The following is a 6,140-nucleotide window of genomic DNA, read 5'->3' on the forward strand; positions in this document are numbered from 1 at the left end:
AACATAACCTGCCGCTGCTTCTACGACACAGTATATATCACAATTTGGTTAGACAGCCCCCTAGTGGTGAAGCTGAACTACCCACATAACTCCTATCAACACATCCCCTTTTCTTTAGATGTTATCTGCTGAACAACACTATGGAAACATACCTAACATTGCATAGCTTGAATAACATCACAAACACTTGTGACAGTGTAAACTACGGAACACACAATAATGCAGAAAGTTCCTTTTTGATATATGCATATATATCTAGCTATATATGTATACACCAACATATACATATATATATATGCTTAAAGGTTTAGTCTATCAGGTGGCTTGATAGAGCGTGCTGATCTTCTGACAATGGGTGACTGGTCTCTTTGCTCCACACTGTCCTTCACGGGTGTTGTTGGTTCAGGTGGTGTGTTGTTGTCATCACACTGTCCTTCCGATGGTCCCATTGTCTTTTGAGTGTACAGTAAACTCCTCCGATTTCTCCTTAATATCAGTCCATCTTCAGTTTTCACATTGTACGATCTTGGGTTTACCTCCTCCAGTACAGTTGCTCTCTTTTCCCAGATGTTTGCATCTTCCACTCTGACTGCTTCATTGGGTGCGAGTGGTTTTAGACTTTTTGAGGACTTGTCAAAGTTGACCTTTTGTCTCTTCTGCAACTGTTTCATTTTGTCTCTCACTTGTTTATGTTTCCTGGTTGTTGTGTAAGGAAGAGTGGTCCGTAGTTTTCTTCCCATTAATATTTCTGCTGGTGACTTGCCATGCTCCAGTGGTGATGCTCTGTAGCTCAGTAGTGCCAAATAAGGATCTGCCTTACCATCTTGTGCTTTCTTTAGTAACTGTTTCACAATGTGCACACCTTTCTCTGCTTTCCCATTGGACTGTGGATGCAGGGGGCTTGAGGTCACATGTTTAAAGTCATATTCCTGAGCAAATAGTTGGAATTCTCTACAACTATAGCAAGGTCCATTGTCACTATGAACAATCTGTGGTATCCCATGTCTAGCAAATATTGATTTCATGTGCGTTATGACACAAGTAGCTGACATGTTGGACAATAATGCCATCTCTGGATAGTTTGACAAGTAATCAATAACCAGCAGGTAGTTTTTTCCTCCCAGGTGGAAAATGTCTGTTCCGACTTTCTGCCATGGTTCCTCCGGTATGTCTGTTATGGTCAGAGGCTCTTTTGGTTGTTTTGCCTGGTGTTTGATACACGTATCACAAGTGGAAACCATTTGCTCAATGTCTGCATTTATACCTGGCCAATAGACTGCTGTTCTGGCTCTCCGTTTGCATTTCTCTATGCCTAGATGTCCCTCATGCAGTCTTTTCAGGATGTCTCCTCTCAGTGAGTGTGGAATTACTACTCTGTTTTGTCTTAGCAGAAGTCCATTCACAACACTTAGTTCTGCTCTTATGTTGTAGTATGTTTTGCATTCACCTCTTGGCCATTTCCCATTCAACAGTGTTATAACTCTTTGCAGACTAGCGTCCTTTTGTGTTTCAGCCTTGATCTGATGTGATTTTCTGTCTGACACAGGAAGTGACTCTGCTACCAGGTTTACATGTATATTTACATCCATCTCTGTGGAGCTTTGCTCTTTGTTTGGGGTTGTGGCCCTAGAGAGTGCATCTGCTAACACAATGTGTTTGCCTGGTGTGTAGATCAAGTTGAAATCATAGCGCTGTAGTTTCATCATCAATCTTTGAATGCGTGGAGACATTTCACTTAAGTTTTTCTTGATTATGGCTATCAATGGCTTGTGGTCAGTCTCTGCCACAAATGTTGGCAAACCATAGACATAGGTGTGGAACTTTTCAAATCCAAAAACAAGCCCCAATGTCTCTTTTTCTATTTGGGCGTAGCGAGATTCTGTCTCTGTCATTGCTCTTGAGGCATATGCCACTGGCCTCCAGTGGTCTCCATAAGCCTGCAACAACACTGCGCCGATCCCGGCCTTCGATGCATCTGTTGACACTTTTGTTTTTCTTTTTGGATCAAAATACGCCAAAACTGGCTCTGTTGTAAGTGTCTTTTTCAGTTGTTGCCACTCGTTTTCCAGTTCTTCATTCCATCTGAACTCGCAGCTATTGTGTAGAAGCTGTCTCAGGTGCACTGTTTTGGCCGCCAGGCTTGGGATGAATTTTCCAATAAAGTTAACCATTCCCAGGATTCTCAACACACCTTTTTATCTTCAGGACGTGGCATTTCCAGTATATCTCGTAGTTTTTCCTTGTCCGGCTCGATGCCTTCGGCTGTCAGCTTGTCACCGAGAAAGGTAATGTCACCCACGCCAAACTGACATTTTACTCTGTTCAGTTTAAGTCCATAACGTTTCACCCTTTCCAAAACCTTTACTAGTCTCTCATTGTGCTGCTGTAGTGTGGATCCCCACAAAATGATGTCGTCCATATAAACTCTGACTCCCTCGATTCCCTCGATCATATGCTCCATGGTCCTGTGGAATATCTCAGGAGCTGAAGAAATTCCAAAAGGCATTCTCAAGAAGCAGTAACGCCCAAATGGCGTGTTGAACGTGCAGTATTTTGTACTGTCCTCATGAAGCTTGAGTTGCCAAAATCCTTGGGACGCATCTAGTTTGCTAAAAAATTTTGCCACCAGCCATTTCACTTGTTATTTCTTCTCTTGTAGGTATCTGGTAATGCTCTCTTTGTATGTTAGCATTTAAGTCTTTCGGATCCATGCAGACTCTAAGAGCGCCGGTTGGTTTTTTAATGCACACCATGGAGTTAACCCATTCAGTAGGTTCTTCAACTTTTCTTATGACTTCCAGTGCCTCCATCCGCTCTAGTTCCTCTTTAAGCTTGTCTTTAAGAGCAGCTGGAACACGTCGAGGTGCATGAACCACAGGCTGAGCTCCTTCTTTCAGCTTTATCTTGTAGGTGAAGGGTAAGACTCCAAACCCCTTGAATATGTCTGGGTACAGATCCACGATTTCTTTCACACTTTTGGGCTCAGAGCTGTTTATACTGTATACCCGTCTGACTAGGCCGAGTCTCTCACATGCTTTATCTCCCAACAGAGATTCATGTCCCTCTGGCACAATGATAAACATCAGACTGTGATATTTTCCTTTTACTTGTACCCGGAGCCTGCATTTACCTTTGGTTTTGATTGGTTCTCCATTATATGCTTGGAGTAAACTGTTATTTTGGAATATGTGTGGTTTCGTTTTCATCGCTTTCACATCCAGCTCATTCACCAGATTAGCCTTGGCTCCTGTGTCCAGTTTGAAAGTTACCAGGGCTCCGTTCACTGGTAACATCTCTGTCCATTTGTCCTGCTTCACTGTACTGACTGCAGGTTGGTCCATGGGTGTATCTTGCTGCATTACCATTCCCACAAAAAACGTGTCACTGAGAGCAGTTTCTTCTACTGTGTGTACTCTTTCTTTTTGTTTATTCTTTGAAAAACATTGCTTGGCAAAATGGTTTTGTCCATTGCATTTTTTGCATATTTTACCATAAGCTGGGCATTGTTTCCTTCCATGTTTTGTGCCACATCTTTTGCACAAGAAAGTGTCTTTTGATTCTTTCTGTTCTTTTTTGTACGTGCGCCCTGCCTGCCGTGTATTAACGGCAGCTACAGCTGTGCTTTCCGTGTCTGTTTCCCTCGGCGACCTGCTGAAGGTTTTTGTATGTTGTATGGCGAGCTCGCTGGCATGACATACTTTCACAGCACTTGCTAAAGTCAGATCCGCCTCTCTCAGAAGCCTCTCTCTTATCTTTATATCTTTTATTCCAAATACGATCTGATCTCTTATCATAGATTCTTGCAGCTGTCCAAAATTGCATGTTCTTGCCTTTAACTTGAGGTCAGTCAGAAACGTATCAAAACTCTCTGAAGGTTGTTGTATACGTGACCGAAAGACGTACCTCTCAAATGTTTCATTCTTTTTGGGCGAACAGTGTTCATCAAACTTTCTCACTACTTCGTCAAACTTTTCTTTGTCTTCTGCAGTTGCGAACACAAACGTGTTATATACTTCCACCGCTTGTGGACCTGCTACGGTAAGAAGCAGTGCAATCTTCCGTGTATCAGGCTTACTATCTAGGCCGACAGCTTGCAGGTATAGCATAAACCGCTGTTTAAAAGTTCGCCACTCACAGTCCACATTTCCGTTCCAGTTGACGGCATCTGGTGGCTCACATCCATGTACGTAAACATAACCTGCCGCTGCTTCTACGACACAGTATATATCACAATTTGGTTAGACAGCCCCCTAGTGGTGAAGCTGAACTACCCACATAACTCCTATCAACACACAGCCAATCACAGACTTGGATGCAAAAATATCTGATTGGTTGTTTTGGTCTCCAATCAGCTCGAAATGACGAAAACAGGGACATAAATCTGGTGCTATAAAATGCACTCTAGCCCCTTTCTCTAACTCTTCAGGCTTGACCGGAGGCCAGTAGGTGGTTGCCATGGTAATGAGAGTGTTGCCTTCAAAAGTGTCATCTTTATACAAGGAGCTGTCTGTCTCTGGACATGTCCCTGAAAAGGATAAACAGAAAAGAATGGATGGATGGATTTATTATCCCTCTCAAATATGAATCAAACAAAAGGTGAGTAAGAATGATTATATATATGTTTTTCTTGTGGTGGTTACCTGTGCAGATGTATACCCAGGGTGAACTCAGGTCACCTCACACAATCCAACCTGAGGGGAAAAAAGTTCAATCAAAGATGAATTAATTAAATGTGAATTCAAAAAAGTGCCCCCCTGACAGCCAAACCCATCTGTTCTCTGATTGGATTGTTACATTTGTGATTGACATGACATTGACCAATCAGATGAAAGGAAGAAAAATAGGGTCAAAATTCGTACTTGTAACTTGCAGGGTTTTTTTTTTTTTTGGCTAAGTCCACACACAAATCTTTTTTACGCACACAAATTCTTTTTGCACATACCAAACTGATTTACAAGTACAAAATATTTATGACCACATTTTGAGCCCATACTTTAGCCCACTTACAATGAAAACTTAAATAAATCTTGTTCTTGTCCTGTGCAGTATGTTAACACAAGGAAAAATAAGGAAAAATAACTTGAACTCCAATTTTGAAAACACGACTTTCTTTTTTCTTTTTTTTAATAAAGCTCTGACTTGTATGATGAGTCTGTGGTCTGGGAGAGAGTCTGTAACTCTGTCTGCAACATACAGTAAATAATGACCAATGTTGGGCAATTAATGATATAGTTACTTCTTCAAAAAAGTAACTGAGTTATGCAAACAAAGTTTTTTGCAGCTGTTTACCTAAAAATGCAGCCAAGGTGTTTTTAAACAAACATTTCAAACTATTTACAGAACAATCAGCTGTTCTGCATCTAATCTGATGCCACACAAATTATTTGTGCCGCTCCAAAAAATAATTCCTGTCCACTATGAGATGAAGGAGAACAACAGCCTGATACCTGCAGGCCTGACAGCAGCAGATGTATCACTGCTGTAACACCTGTAACACTCAGCAGGCGCCTCATTGTTCTGACACACACAACAAAACTATTGACTACACTACACACTAACTACACAAGATTTGTGCTAAACATCTCAAATCTCTCACATCTCAAACACGCCGTCACTCCTAAAACTTCCCCCTCCCTAAACATCTAAATGCCATGTTTTGATTGGTCCACATGGTACATTTTTCCACCAATAGGAAAGGTTGTTTTTGTTTTTGCTAACAGGCTTTCGAGCGTTTTCCTTATAAAACGCCGTTTTTCCCGTTTCTTCCTGCAGTAACTATAAACAGCGACAGTATTCAGGAAGAAAACCAAACATTGCAGATATTTTTATCATAACTCTGGTTTTACGTGGCCGATCAACACGATTTAAAAACTGGTATAAAGTCCACACTTTTTCCGTCAGTTGTTCCGTCTGTCCTGCTCACATCTCCAATGGTTGTACACGTTGTCATTAACGTGGCTTCACTCCACATCAGCCGCTTTGCTAAAACACCGGTGTCGGCACATAAGGAAGCTTCATAGCCTGTCAACCACGCTGATTAGCTGTGTATATACTAGGGCGGAACGATTATGGAAAATAATCGAATTGCGATTTTTTTGCCCCAATATTGCGATTGCGATGTGATATGCGATTATTTTTTA

The sequence above is a fragment of the Astatotilapia calliptera genome, chromosome 4 (genome assembly GCF_900246225.1).
Source record: "Astatotilapia calliptera chromosome 4, fAstCal1.2, whole genome shotgun sequence".
Taxonomy (NCBI): Eukaryota; Metazoa; Chordata; class Actinopteri; order Cichliformes; family Cichlidae; genus Astatotilapia; species Astatotilapia calliptera.